This window comes from Phacochoerus africanus, chromosome 4 (genome assembly GCF_016906955.1).
Source record: "Phacochoerus africanus isolate WHEZ1 chromosome 4, ROS_Pafr_v1, whole genome shotgun sequence".
Lineage (NCBI taxonomy): Eukaryota > Metazoa > Chordata > Mammalia > Artiodactyla > Suidae > Phacochoerus > Phacochoerus africanus.
The window spans coordinates 129,754,130-129,769,989 of NC_062547.1; positions in this window are offsets into that span (position 1 = coordinate 129,754,130).

Consider the following 15,860-nt stretch of genomic DNA (forward strand, 5'->3'; position numbering starts at 1 on the left):
TGCAATGTTCAGCACCAAGTGCCAAATGTTTAAAAGTGAAGATCCCTAAACACTTAGAATAATTCACCCGTTTCTAGTGTATAGTTCAGAGGTTTTTGGTATACTACATTATCAATATTTTCAGGTTGTGTTAAGTAGATATAACAAAATTTGTCATCTTCATCATTTTAAGTGTACAATCAGTGCCATCAAGTACATTCAAGATGCTGTGCAACTGTCACCATAATCTCTTTCCAGTCTTTTTTTTTTTCTTTTTTTGTCTTTTTGCCATTTCTTGAGCCGCTCCTGCGGCATATGGAAGTTCCCAGGTTAGGGGTCCAGTTGGAGCTGTAGCCTCCAGCCTACACCAGAGCCACAGCAACGCAGGATCCGAGCCACGTCTGCAACCTACACCACAGGTCATGGCAACGCCGGATTCTTAACCCACTGAGCAAGGGCAGGGATCGAACCCTCAACCTCATGGTTCCTAGTCAGATTCGTTAACCACTGAGCCACAACAGGAACTCTGATTTTCAGTCTTTTTCTCATCACCTTAAACAAAACTGCTCACAACATTGCAATGCTATAATCGGGTCTAGACTAAAAGAGTTTTGTTTAAAAAAAGAGTGCTTAATATCTTCATCCTCTGCTGTGGTTCCCCACCCCAGGTGTTCTCACAACAACTGCTGCCTGTTTGTACCTGAGCGGAGAGCAATAGCTTCCAGGTGAATCCTATCAATACCTGCAGGCTCCTTCCTCTCTGCTCCTCTCCCAGCCCAAAGGATGCGTAGCTGGAGTTTCTTTCTCTTCCGGAGATCACAAGGGCAGCAGAAATGGCACCAGGCTTGTGGGCCAGAAGCCCTCGGATAGAAACCCTGCATTTTGCGTGAGTTTCTTCAGCCATTCCCTTTTATCTCCATTTCCCACTCCTATTTCCAACTCCCATCGGCAAGCATTTTCATGTGTTTAAGGTACATTATTTTAGGATTTTGTTTGATGTTTTTGTGAAATGTGTACAGTTTTGTACTTGTGCATTTTTAAGTTATCTAGGGCTTGGACCTAGGTAAAGGGGTAAGGTTTCCCATCCTTGCTTCCAGACTACCGCTGAAACTGGCTTTTCCCCATGTATCCTGGACACACATCCCTGACTTAAAATAAGGGAAAACTTATACACATCTCTTCACTGATGGGCTTATCTTCAACTCTTTCATGGGCAGTATATAGCTTACAAGAGAAATGAAAATCCATTCCCTGGTTCCTCTCTTTTAAATTCCAAGTTACTGGGAGTTCCCGTCGTGGCGCAGTGGTTAACGAATCCGACTAGGAACCATGAGGTTGCGGGTTCGATCCCTGCCCTTGCTCAGTGGGTTAAGGATCCGGTGTTGCCGTGAGCTGTGGTGTAGGTTGCAGACACGGCTCAGATCCAGTGTTGCTGTGGCTCTGGCGTAGGCCGGTGGCTACAGCTCCGATTGGACCCCTAGCCTGGGAACCTCCATATGCCGTGGGAGCGGCCCAAGAAATAGCAAAAAATAAATACATAAATAAATTCCAAGTTACTATTCCAGCGGCTCTGTGTCCCTTAGAGTTCTTGGCTGTAAGCAACAGAAGCTAATTCTGACTTAAGCAGAAAAGCGAAGTATTGAAAATATATTGCATAGATTACGGAATGGTAGGAAGGCAAGAGGTCCGAGGTCAAAGGAGGCTGTATATCAGTGGGCCCACACCTTGTCTGAGAAGGTCTTTTTTGTTCCAAGGAAAAGTAGATTCTGCAGCTGCTGTCCCCACAAACCCTGCATGTGGGATGTTGCTCTGTCTCCAGTGCCTTTGGAAATTGGATGTTGCTTACCAGAACGGATTTGCCAGTCTTTCATTGCTTTGGGTCAGATTCTGGACCTGCTGCATCTGATTGGCTAAACCTGGGTCTGCGAAAGAAATGGCTGGCTGGCTGGCTTTTTTAGCATCTAGAGTGGGAAGTGGACCCCGTCTCTTGCTAAGACTCAAATGGTGAGGAATTCCCCAAACATAGGAAAACAGTTCAGAGTGAGAACCTAAAAAAGTTACAGATATCCCCTACAGGTAGGAAGCATCTGGTGTTCTGTACAGATCTGAGTCACAGCTTAATTTTATCCGACTTTGAAAAATGCTCTAAACTGGTTCTTGGCCTCCCTTTCCTTCTGTTATTAAAATAAAAAGAGACACTTGGGCAATTTCTTTCAGTATGTTCTTTTAGTAGAGTAAGAATTCTGACATTAAAACCTCCCCGTATTTTTTTGTCTTTTTCAAGGTTACATTGTTGTGTTGAAATATAACCATGGAGCAAGTCTTTTCATAGTAAGCTTAACTATAGCTTATCTGCAAGATTCTAATCAGATCCTTATTCTGAGCCAATATTTATAGTTTTGTAATTTCCTAATTTGTTTTCTATTGCTTTTCTTCTTTTAAACTGGTTCACTTAGATTTTCTTAAAAAAAAAAATGAGATAGTTTGTGTCACTACAAGATAGAAAAAGAAAGTCAGAACAAGTGGGAAGTACATGAAAAGAAATACCATAATTTTTGTAATCAAATCCAAGGTTAACAAGGATTTTTGTTAATGAAATATCAGTTTTTTCAGATTGCATTTCTCAGGTAAACAGAATCATATTTCTTATGTATTAATAGCTAGTCTGTATTTGTTCACTAGTCAGAAGATTCACTCTATTTATTCTTCAAAGTCTCAAAATCTTAGTCTGCTACACTGATGTCCTATTTATGCGACATCTTTTCAATGAGTAATAACACTTGAGCTGTCACTGCTGTTTCACATTAAATGCACCCTCTCATCATTTCCTGTGGCTTTGTGGTGAAATATTCTATATTTGCTTAGTGATTTTATATCCCATTTCCACCCCTAAAACTCTAATGAAATTGATGAGAGAGACTCATTGTGGGAATTAGGTCGTGGCCTATCAGACAACTGTCAACTACACAATAGGTTGGATTACACATCTAGCCATTTCCTTGGACAGGGGAGAAAAGATGTTTAAGATTTCCTTTGTGAAAGAGAGCATTGTTGGTGAGGGTGGGGGAGGTTATTTGCGTAATTTCCTTTCAAATTTTAGAAATTCATGGCCCAGGATGCTGCCGAAGCCCATTCTCATCTCTTAGGACAGGCAAATGTCTCCAACCTCCCCAAGGCAGAGGATGCAGAAAAAAGCTGGTGTTCCGAGGAAAGGGGAGGTCTGCCAGATGGTGGAGGCATGGAGAGCAGGGGGGATGAGGAGGGAGGACAGGGGTGTTAATTAGCTTTTCTGGGCTCACTCAGGGCCAGTGGCAGGAAGATGGCTGCACCCTCAATACCATCTTTTTTTTTTTTTTTTTTTTTTTTTTAGTCTAGCAGGCAGTACTGATTGATCTTGTGGTCAGGCAGTAAGTGTGCATTTTTTTTTCCTCTTCAAAATGTGGAAGTGGTGGAGAAACATAAAAGGGAAAATCTAGATTTAAATGTTACGTGTATCTAAGAAAAATAGATCTTATCTCCTTCCATCTTTTGCAATAAATAGATGCATATTCACATTTCGAGGACAGAGACTGAGGGTGATTTGTTCGTTCTATGACAAAAATCAATCCGATTGAATCAAACTGTGTCTGGATATCTAAAAAGTCATTTATGGCGTGATAAAACTGTCTGTGCCGTTCAAACGCAATACCATAGCATCTTGTGTTTGGAGGGAGGTTGGCTTATAGATAACTGTGAGAAGATGCCAGGCACACACCAGAAGTACTAACACTCATCTCTCTCCCTGGACACTGGCCATTTCTATGGGTGGGGATTGTGGCTTGATCATTTCAGAGTTTCTCTGAAGCTGGCCATAAAGATATTCCCTGAAATTGTCGAACGGCTTGAAGTTACAGTAAGTCAACCACTACTCCATGTACTACTCAATATTTGTATAATTATTCACCTCATGACAAGATATACATTTGTGAGTATGACAAAGTTAAAATAGTTATCATTTTGAAAATGCAGTGCCATAATAGGCAGTGATTTTTCTCAGTGGTGGGGTAGTACTTTGTATGCTGAATGAAGTAGCTTTCAAAAGCGAGAAGTAAAGATCCTAATATCTGTTCTTGTAGAGGAAGGGAAAGGAATAAATAGTTTCTAAGCACTGACTATGTGACTGACACATTTTATGTATGTCCACACAGTCAACCCTTTCAACGTCCCTCTTTGGTAGTTCTTCCTCTGCTTTTTACAGGTGAGGAAATGGAAGTTCACAGATGTTAATTGCTAGAGATCACAGAGTGAGTGACTGAGTGGGAGGCATACTTGGGTATCCCTAACTCTAAAGCCTGCACTGGCCTGCCTTTATTCTCCCTGAACCCCAGTATCTCCATTGGTATCCCCAATAGTCTCAGTTTTATTTGTCCAGTGATTGGTTGAAAATCAGTCCACTCTACTTCTACAGTAGTCTTTCCAGCCCTCAACGCCAGTGGTAGAAAGAGATCTGGCCCCTAGGACTTCAACTACTTAACTCTTTTTATTTGTATTTTGTTTTATTTTTATTTTTATTTTTTATTTTTGCTTTTCAGAGCCATACTCATGGCATATGGAGGTTCCCAGGCTAGGGGTCTAATTGGAGCTACAGCCACCACCCTATGCCACAGCCACAGCAAGGCTGTGGGATCCGAGACACATCTTCGACCTATACCACAGCCCACAGCAACACCTAATCCTTAACCCACTGAGCAAAGCCAGGAATCAAACCCAAAACCTAGTCGGGATACCAGTCAGGTTCATTAGCGCTGAGCCACGATGGGAACTCCTTTTATTATTTTATTTTATTTATTTATTTTAACTCTTAAACTAAACTAAATCAGTTTTGGACTTTAAAAGACAAATGGTAAGTGAAGTAATATATTACTGGTGATCCAGAACAGAGCATTAATTTGATCCTAATGTGCAATTCTGCAATTCTCTGCTACCAAATTTCCAACCATGTAGTTGCTAATATGGAATACATGTACCTTATTTATTTATTTTAATGGCTGCACCCGCAGCATGTGGAAGTTCAATTCCCAGGCCAGGGACTGAATCCAAGCCGCAGCTGTGGCCTATGCTGCCGCTGAGGCAACACGGGATCCTTTAACCCGCTGTGCCAGGCTGGGGATTGAACTCATGCCTCTGCAGGGACCTGAGCCGCTACAGTTGGATTCTTTCTTTTTTAAAATTAATCATTTTAATTAAAGTATAGTTAGTTAATTTACGCTGTTGTGCCGGTTTCTGCTGCAGTTGGATTCTTAATCCACTGTGCCACATCAGGAACTCCCATGTATTGTATTCTTTTTTTTTTTTTTTGTCTTTTTGCCATTTCTTGGGCCGCTCCTGCGGCATATGGAGGTTCCCAGGCTAGGGGTCAAATCGGAGCTGTACCCGCCAGCCTACGCCAGAGCCACAGCAATGTGGAATCCGAGCCGCATCTGCAACCTACACCACAGCTCACTGGCAATGCCAGATCCTTAACCCACTGAGCAAGGGCAGGGATCGAACCCACAACCTCATGGTTCCTAGTCAGATTCATTAACCACTGAGCCATGACGGGAATTCCCCATGTACCTTATTCTTGTATTTGATATTTATCCTATGGGCTGAATGTGTTTTAGATCTAGCTATGTGTTAGATGTTAGCTAGATGCCATTTGAAGCAAGTAATACATCCATGGCTCTCCTTCTTATTGCTTAGCATACTATACTCAATTTTTAAAATGTACAGCTTTAATCAAGTGGCTAATTTCATCCAATTTCTTTATGATGAAGATTTCTGAAAACATTGGAGATGACATAGTAAACCTGGAACTGAAGGGTGAAGAATTGAGATCCTTGGACTGTTAGAAACTGAAGAATTTAGATCCTTGGATTGTGAGGCTGTTGATATTTAAGGAGGAAAAAATCTTATAGGTTATTTCCTACATTTGGCACTATTTTATCAGAAATAGAGAGTCACAGAAATAAACATTATAGATCAGACTCTTATTTTCAGTCAAAAGTAATAGAAAGTAAGAAGCTTTCCAAATGGAATACTTACAAAGTCTTTAAATGATTGTTTTGAAAAATTTTACGTGTAACTCCTGCTCATGCGTAGTAGAGATCTTTGCTCAAAGGAAGTGTGCAGAGTATCTCTTATATGAGGTAGACTCATTATGAGAGATGAGAGCTTGGTGAAAGGCCAGGGTACCTAGATCACCCATTACTGTCTATTGCTCTACTCCCATTTGGGTGTTGTGGGCAAAAAAGGTGACATTTCATCATTTGCATTGTTCTCCAGGGAAATTCTGGTTCCTTAAAGAGGCTTAAGATTTGGTCAAAATGGTAGACCAAAAAGCAGTATACTTGGTTCTAAATGACTACTATCAATAATAATGTCATGGGGCTTCATAGGAAGAATGAGTCTTAATTATTTTGGGGGTGAAGCAGACATTTTGGATTCATTTTACTTTCAAAAATAAACATGTTGGACCTACCCTTGTGACTTCCCTTTTCCCTATGACAGTTGAAACCTTGTTTTTGCCTCCGTCACGTTGAGATCAACCCAACTTAAATCCCTTAAAGGAAGTGTGTAGTAAATGAAAAGAACTAAGAAGATTAGAGAAATGAAACCAATTTCTTTTAATGACAACAGGCTTCTGAAATCCTTATGAAGGAATTGATTCAAGTTACCACAGGGTGATTTGTCCACAGTGATAGAACTTCTCTGCAGTTGTTAGGGTGGGTTGTCTGACCTACTTACTCCTGGTAGGTAATGGTACACAGGCTTATATGGTTCTGGATGTAACTCAAGAGCCCTCATGAGACTAAGGGCAGGAGCTTTGTGCGATATTTCCTTTCTGTTCTCCATTGCAGTGTCTCATAACTTAATCATCCCACAATTTCTCTTGATAAGCGCAAAAATCTCATCTGCCCCCTCCCCCCCAAAACTCAAGAAAGCCCCTTATAAACAGGTTGAGAATCACAGCTTTTACAAATGCTGCCTGGCCAAGATAATTTAGTCAAACTTTCAAATATGTTTATTAAAACAGTAGATAGGTTTTTGTTTGTTTGTTTGTTTTGCTACCCTTGATTTTGATAACTCCCTTTTCTTCTCTGCTTTCTTATCACTATCCCCTTTGAAAATTACTTCTCTGTCCTTAATTGAATTAAACTTGGGTGTGTCTTTGGTGTTTAGAAAGTTGTTACGTTAATGAAAGAATTTAGATCCTTGGATTATTAGAGATCAGTATTGTATCTGATCAATAGAATGATCAGTGTCCAAGTATGTAATCTTATAAAATAAAATCAACATGGTTGTGAAAAACAGAATTTCATTGGTAGAAAGTATTGTTTTAGGTTTATTTTTTCTTTATTAAGTTGTTAGTTTTTTAGTATTCATATTCCAACCTTTTCAAGACAAAAATGGCGGTAGTCTCTTCAAGTTACCAGTTTCACCGTTAACACCTGGCTTCATTACTCAAACGTATCTTTTAAATCTGATATAGTCACAGGCTTTTTTTCTTTTTTTTTTTTTAAGGTTTTATACAATTTCCAGCTCCTGAAAAACATCACACAGGTTCATAGCGTGGGTGTAAAAAATGAAGAGCCCAGAGAAAATTTAGAATCCAAGCAACAGGAAAGGTGGAAATATTCACTTGTTAAAAAAAAAGAAAAAAAAAAGCTTCGAAGTATATGAGTTTTAAAATCTCATCTGTAAGAGAATCTACATATAGTGAAAGCACAGATCTTAACTGTGTAATTTAATGAGATTTGGTAACTGTATTTATCCATTACCTATGATCCTGTCATTCCAGAACGTTCCTTAATGTCCCCTTCCAGTCAGTCTTCAACCCGGTAGACAACCACTGTTCTCATTTCTTTTTCATGGATTACACTTATTCTTGAATTTCGTTTAAACCAATTACATAAAATATATGTTGTGTCACTCAACACAATGTTTGGGAGATTCACCCATGATGTTGCATGTGTTGCCAGCTCATTCTTTTCCATTGCTCAGTTGCACCATGATTTGTCTATTCTGTTGATGGCATTTAGATTGTTTCCAGTTTGGGCTACTATGAGCTTCTTTCAGTAGACATGTGCTTTCATTGGTCTTGGAATTTGAATTGCTAGAATGTGGGGTAGGAGAATTTTTAACTTTATACGGAACAGTTACAGAGTTTTCTGAAGTGGTCGTACTATTTTACACTCATCAGCAATATATAAAAGTTTCAGCTACTCTTTTACTCAATATACATGTAAATCAGAGAAGTTGCTAATTATTTTTCTTTCTTTTTTTGGCCTCACCCATAGCATGCGAAAGTTTCCTTGGCCAGGGGTTGAACCCATGCCTCAGTAGTGATCCAAGCTGCTGCAGTGACAATGCCAGATCCTTAACCTCCTATTGCCACAAGGGACCTCCCTAAAGATAATTTTTTATTTTTTTTAATTCAAAAAAAATTTTTTTTAATTCAAAAAAAAATTTTTTTTTGTTTTTGTAGAGCCGAACTTGCAGCATATGGAGTTCCCAGGTAGGGGTCAAATCGGAGCTGTAGCCGCTGGTCTATGCCACAGCCACGGCAATGCCAGCTCTGAGCCATGTCTGTAACCTCTATCACAGCTCATGGCGACACTGGATCTTTAAGCAAGGCCAGGGATCAAATCTGCGTCCTCATGGATGCTAGTCAGATTCCTTGCCGCTGAGCCCTGACGGGAACTCCGGATAATTTTTTATAAATCAAATCACTTACCCAGTAAGGCTTTCCCTATTCAATGTCTAGTTAAATGTTCTTTTTCCGCGTTGCCCTCTCATTCTCTAATTTCTTCATTCTCTAAATTTTAGCAGCCCCAGAGATTTGACCCTTGTCATCAACATCACTCTTTTGGGTCTTTCTCATTCATGGCTTAATTGCCTAACCTATCTTTTCCTATGTCTACATTTCATTTCCCCACACACAATGCACTATCTTTATGGAGAGACATGAACCACATTTCGTACTTTAAAATATTTCTTTGACAGCCTGTGGCGCTGCCCTTTGCACACAGGAGTTACTCAGTAAAATGTCCTGCTCAATTGGTTTTCTATTTTTTGCTTGAGACAAGGTTTATGCCTTATGCTACTTTATAACTCACTTAAGTAATGTACTGGTTTTGATTATATGGTCATTTCCTCAATTTTCCATTTTTCTTGCCTAAGTAAGACAAGCCTAAAGTTAAGGTGTTGCCTAGAATGATTCCCTTACCACCTTACTGATTCCTAGTTTAAAACACACCCTATGCAGTGTAGTGCTTGAAATAAAAAGCGCACCATAAGGAGGTTAGGGATTCCATCTGGGGTTTCCCTCTAAATCTCCCTGGAGGTGTGGGTTGCCATTTACGGGTCTGCACAAAGTACCGGATCCATTTGCCAGTCCCTGGAGGCTGATATTCTTGCCAGCCCAGCTTAGAGATCATCTGTCTGTGAGTGGTTTCCTCCTCCCAACACAGAGGCCTGTCTGGTTCTTGGTGTGCCTACACTGCCTTGTGCATGCCTCCTTTTTAGTACTGGGCATTGTGAGGCAGAATTTATTTACATGAAAGCTTGCCAGCTCACAACTGGCCTAGTGAGATCCTCAAAGCAGAGATCATGCACTTCAGTCATCCTGGCTTCATTCTTGATGGAATCCCATCCCCTGTGGTTTGGTGAACCTAGCCTGACTCACCCTGTCCCTGCCTATCAAACCAGTGATTTGGGGCTTTGGTTTGGCCAACCAGAGTACATTCTAGCTCTGGATGCAGTAATCGGTTCAAGGCTGGGGTTGTGACCCAAACAGGCAAATCAGTTTTCCTGAGATTTGTTATATTGTGAGTTGCTAGGAGAACCTAGGTTTTTAGGTGCTTATAAGCCAGCTTTTCAACCTTGTGGGGAAAGCTTATGTTAGAATAAAACCTACTTGGAGGGAAGAGCAGTATGAAGAGATATAGGAGGAGACCATTTTGATGATGGGATTGCCATCTCCCAGTGGCATAGACCAGTTGAAGATTACATGTCAATCATGTTCAAGTTTAATACCCTACAGATTCTTCCCTTCATCCTTTCCGTCCTGAGGTTGATCCTAAATGCAAGGAGATTCTTACCAACTGCAGGGTGAGCCCTCTGTCTCTTGGTTGCTCTTTCTTCATTCTCTGCTGGCCTTCTCTTTATGTGACTTTTTGTAGTTCTCAAGTATGCTGACCTCTTTCACATCTGTCCTCAGTGCTTCTACGTGGTAGTCTGCAGTTCCACCAAGCCTCAAGTGGCAGCCTCCCTGTCCTATACACTCATTTCAATCGGTTGGCTTTCTTTAGCTCCTCCACATCTTTCTTATGGCCATAGGAAAGGTATATTAGTCAGGGTTCTCCAAAGAAACAGATCCAATAGGAAGTATGTATAGAGAGAGACATTTATTTTAAGGAAATGGATTGTGTGATTATGGGGGCAAATCCAAAATCTACAAGGTAGGCTGGCAGGCTAGAGGCAAAGGAGGAGCTGACATTGCAGTTCACATCTGAAGGCTGTCTGCTGCTAAAAACAAAAGTTGGTCTTGCTTGGGGAGATCAGTCTTTTGCTTTTTTTCAGGCCTTCAGTTGATTGGATGAGGCCCACACAGACGGAGGGCAGTCTGCTCTACTCAAAAGTCCACAGATTTAATGTTAATTTCATGTGAAGCATCTACACAGACATATTCAGATAATGTTTGACCACGTCTTTGGACATTGTGGTCCAGCTGATATACTAACCATCACAGGTTAGGCTGCTCTGCACTCCCTGTGTTGCTCCTCATGCCCCTTGTTGGCATTCTTTGGAGGTTGCTGACTACAGTGGTTCTGAAATCGTGCAGGGCCCTTTGGGCTCCTGGGCACAGAAACATTTGTGTGTCCCCCATTTTTTGTTTTTAGGAAATGGGCCTCTTTCAGCCTCCATAGCTTTCCCTGAGTTCCCAGGTTCAGCCAGTTGCTGATCAAGGAAGGAGAGGGATATAAAGACAAGAGAAGAACAGTCAAGCAACAATAAGCACAGCCTCGGGGCAGGATCCTGGTTGCTTCTCAAGGGATACCCATAATGACGTAGGCATCTTACATAGCTAAGAGGAAAGTTATATTTCTTATGCTTCTTTTAGAAGTGAATGCTTTAAAATTGAACAGTTTAGGAGATCCCGTCGTGGCGCAGTGGTTAACGAATCCGACTAGGAACCATGAGGTTGAGGGTTCGGTCCCTGCCCTTGCTCAGTGGGTTAACGATCCGGCGTTGCCGTGAGCTGTGGTGTAGGTTGCAGACACGGCTCGGATCCCGAGTTGCTGTGGCTCTGGCATAGGCTGGTGGCTACAGCTCCGATTCAACCCCTAGCCTGGGAACCTCCATATGCCAGAGCGGCCCAAGAAATGGCAAAAAGACAAAAATAAATAAATAAATAAATAAATAAAATAAAATAAAATAAAATAAAATTGAACAGTTTAGAGTCCTTCCTTGTCCTTTTCCCTGGCTTAATTGCACCCTAAACACAATCACCTGTAAACTAAAGATTAGGCACCCTGAACACAATTGCCTATAGGATAAAGATTATTAGCACATGATGTTTTTCAGGAACTTTCCTAGTTTGTTCTAATCTGTGGTCAATATGCCCTTTTCTCAAGTACTGTTATTCTAGGCAGTAGCCCAGAAGACCAGCACTAGGATCATGCTGAGATCTCCTGAGGTCAGCTCTGATAATTAAGATTCCCCCTAAAAAAGAGAATTCATGTTTTGTCCCATTCCCGACTCCTGTCTGAAAACCTGTTTTTCTCCTGTTTGCTGTAAAACTCCCCACAATTCTTCCCAATAGAGAACACAGTCTTTAAGGCATTAGCCTGCTGTGGCTTCCTTTGCCTGGCAAAGCAATAAAAGCTATCTTTTTCTCCTTCACCCATAACTGTCTCTGAGTTTCTACTGGGGACCAGTGGATAGAGGCTGAGTTTCGCCAGCAGTTCTGGAGAAGGCTGCTCTTGGCTTCTGTTCTGTTGCTTCAAGATCGAAGAAAACAGGAGACCTTGTTTTGAGGCACAAACCAACTCTACTCTTAGATCCTCCATCCACCGTCAACTCAGCTCAGGGGTGGACAAGGAACCATGATGCCCGAGTTCACCTGGCTTCAAACTCTTTCCTTTCCCAGCCAGGAGGCATTTTTTGGTGCTGAGGTGGTAGGGCTGGGAAGATGGGGTGAGGGGACTGGTTCAGCCAGATTACCTATCTTTTCAAATCTTTTCTTATACCTGTATCAAAGCTATTAACATTTCCATCCCAAATGCTATAAAATTGGGTTGTGATGATCATTGTACAGCTATAAATGTAATAAATTCATTGAGTAATATAAAAAAATAAAAAATAAAGTACAGATGAGGGACCAAAAAAAAAAAAAAAGCTACTAACTTAAAAGCTGAGAATAGTGTGATCGTCCGTAGTTTAGGTTTGATGATGCCATTCTGGGAAGAATGGCACCTCAAAATTGTGGTAATGAGGAGGAAAAGAACTCTGGCACCTGGTTGAGATTTGAGATTTCATTCTTTTATTTTACCTTATCAACTATGCAAATATTATATCTTCCTTTTTCCTCTGCTTTCTTTCTTTTTTTTTTTTTTGTCTTTTTGCCATTTCTTTGGGCCGCTCCTGCGGCATATGGAGGTTCCCAGGCTAGGGATCTAATTGGAGCTGTAGCCGCCGGCCTACGCCAGAGCCACAGCAATGCGGGATCCAAGCCGTGTCTGCAACCTACACCACAGCTCACGGCAACGCCGGATCGTTAACCCACTGAGCAAGGGCAGGGATCGAACCCGCAACCTCATGGTTCCTAGTCGGATTCGTTAACCACTGCGCCACGACGGGAACTCCTCTTCTGCTTTCTTGAACTCGGCTGTGCATTCTGGAAACAGTGCCCTTACTTTTCTAGATTGACCTAAAGACTAAGTTTTATAGGGAAATTTCAGGCAAAATGAAAGAAGAACACTGGTCAGGAAGATATTTTATGTGAGAAGTCTCACATCAAGTCTAAGAACTAAATGAATAAATTAAAATGTTATTGGGAGGGATAAACCATACATCATGATAAAGCGACTGAAGACTGATCATGAAAAACTCTTTGAGTGGGGTCAGTTCCAATCAGGGCAGAAACAGCTGAATTGCATGTAACCCCTACACTTGGACTCTAGTTTTGGTTTTAATTTTTACCATTCTAAAGGCAAAGAAGCAGAATATAGGGTGAAAGGGCACACTTCCATAAGATTTAAAAAAAGCTGTTAAAGGAGTTCCTGTCGTGGCTCAGTGGTTAACGAACCCAACTAGAAACCATGAGGTTTCCGGTTCAATCCCTGGCCTTGCTCAGTGGGTTAAGGATCCAGCGTTGCCGTGAGCTGTGGTGTGGGTGGCAGCTGCGGCTCGGATCCTGCGTTGCTGTGGCTCTGGTGTAGGCCGGTGGCTACAGCTCTGATTCGACGCCTAGCCTGGGAAACTCTGTATGCCGCAGGAGCAGCCCAAGAAAATGGCAAAAAGACAAAAAAAAACCCAAAAAAAAAGGCTGTTAAAATCTGATGTATAGATACTACTTTAACAAATACTTTAAAGATATCTTTTAAGAATAAAGAAAATATCGGGAGTTCTCTGATGGCCTAGCGGGTTGAGGCTCCTGCATTCTCACCGCTGTGGCTCTGGTTGCTGCTGTGTGGCGTAGGTTCAATCCCTGGCCCAGGAATTCCCACATACTGCCTGTGTGGCAAAAAAGAAAAAAAAAATACAAAAAAAACAAGAGAGAACCTGAAATAAACGATGCAACTCTCATTTAAAAAAAAAAAAAGAATAAAGAAAATATAGTATCACCATGTTTTGGCATAAAACAAAATTAAAATGCAACCATGCAAATTAGTTTTTCTTTTTGACTAAATCAAGAACTATCAGTAAGAAGGAACCACTGAGTTAAAATAATCTTGCCAATGCCACTAATACCATGTATTCAGAACTTAAGCAATTTGGAAAACAATTTTGAGCAGTATATAAATTTCATGGCGCTATGCTAAGAGAAAAACTCTTAAGCTCTTTTTAAAAACACAAAAATTAAAATCAGAGTTGGAAAGCATTCTGGATAGTCATTCACATTCTAAAACATGATTTATTGTTATGCTTTTACGATAATTGGAAAAGGTATTAACTTTGCAAAGTATATTAAATAGAAACAATCTGGCCTAGTAGAGGATCATGTATTAAATTATTTCTTCATTTATTTCTTCAGCAAACATATTGAAGAGGTATTACTTTTAAAAAAGAGAGATACTACTTAGCAATTTTTTTTCTTCATTTGGTATGGTAGCTCCCCAGTCTGTTTGCACTGTGTACTCAGCTATCTGCCAGCTGTCACTCCCCTCTCCTGGGACAAAAGTGGTTTACTGCTAGCTTTCAGTCTCTCCTTCTCCTTTCCTACCCATCTCCATCCTAGTTTGGGTTCTTTCTGCCCAGACATGATAGGTATCCTGTTTTATTCTGTCACAGATCCAAATGACATATACAAAGTAGGGCAAATATCGAATCAATTCTCTGAATGAAGTGAATTCTGTGTTGTGGGAGGAGATTTAAAGAAGTAAAGGATGCTTTGGGAAGCTGAGGCTTGGTAGTGACGTATATGGCCTGACCACAGAACATGTGCACTGACAAGTAAGTGAAAATTTGTAGGAAAAAACAGGCAGACTATTTCAAATTACGACTGTCTTTGTAAATGCAGAAGCGTTGTCACCGTACTCATACAGTGTTTGTTATTTTCTTTGCATTTATTGGGGAAAACATTGGTGGTGAGGTGACTGCAGGAATTATTTAAATGAGGAGGGCTGGACACACTTAGTATGAAAGAGTAGGGAATCAATGGGCCTTGCTCCAGATACAAAGTTAGGCATGGGAAAAGCCAAGAGAACAAGGAAAGTGTACATTAAATAAAGTACTTGACCAAATGTTTGTACAATTGCCTAATTCTAAGGCTAAGAGATTTTCCTTTTTTTTTTTCTCATTACTTTTGATTGGAGACACAGGATTACTGTTAGTAAGGATTACTACTTAAGCCATTCCATATTCTGTCTAAACATAATACACATTATGCTATACTTACATCACATATCTTTACTGCAAATCCCTGCAAGGTAGGAATCATCTATAATAATTTCTACAAAGTTACATTGCCATCACAGTCAATTCTCAACTGTCTGACTCCAGTATACTTGTTGTTTCAGCGAATAGAATATAATCTGAGTTTCCCAAAACAATCTGAGATTGAGAAGTTCTATCAAGAGAAAACTTCCTGGGGTTGAGAGCAGGAGAGATCATGCCTGAAGATCACTTCACAGTCTTAAAACTTCAAAAATGATGGGAAAATAATTTTTAAAAATCTCCAAATATTTTTAAAAATCTGAGGTAAAAGGAAAATAAGGAATGAAAACCAAGCCATCGGTGTGGTGGAAAGGGCTTCAAGGAGAGTGGATTTACACCCCATTTTGGATTCTGCTACCTTGGACCCAGCACTCACCTTCTTTAAGCCTCATTTCTTTCTATGTAATTTCGATTTTTCAAGATCCTTTTCATTTATTAAAATTATTTTAATACTTATATACATCACCAACTTCACAACAGAACCTTTTCAACTCACTGTGAAGGAGGGAGGTATTTTAGATAACAGGGCAGGAAATAAAACCATTCATGAGAGTATCATGATCATAGAGTGCCTGGAAATTCATGGAGGATGATATGCAGCCTGGTGCCCTTCACTAATTCCTATGTACATGGCTACTATTTAAAGAACATTCAGTCTTTATTTCTGCCATTATTAAAGTAACCTGTAATTATTTCTACAG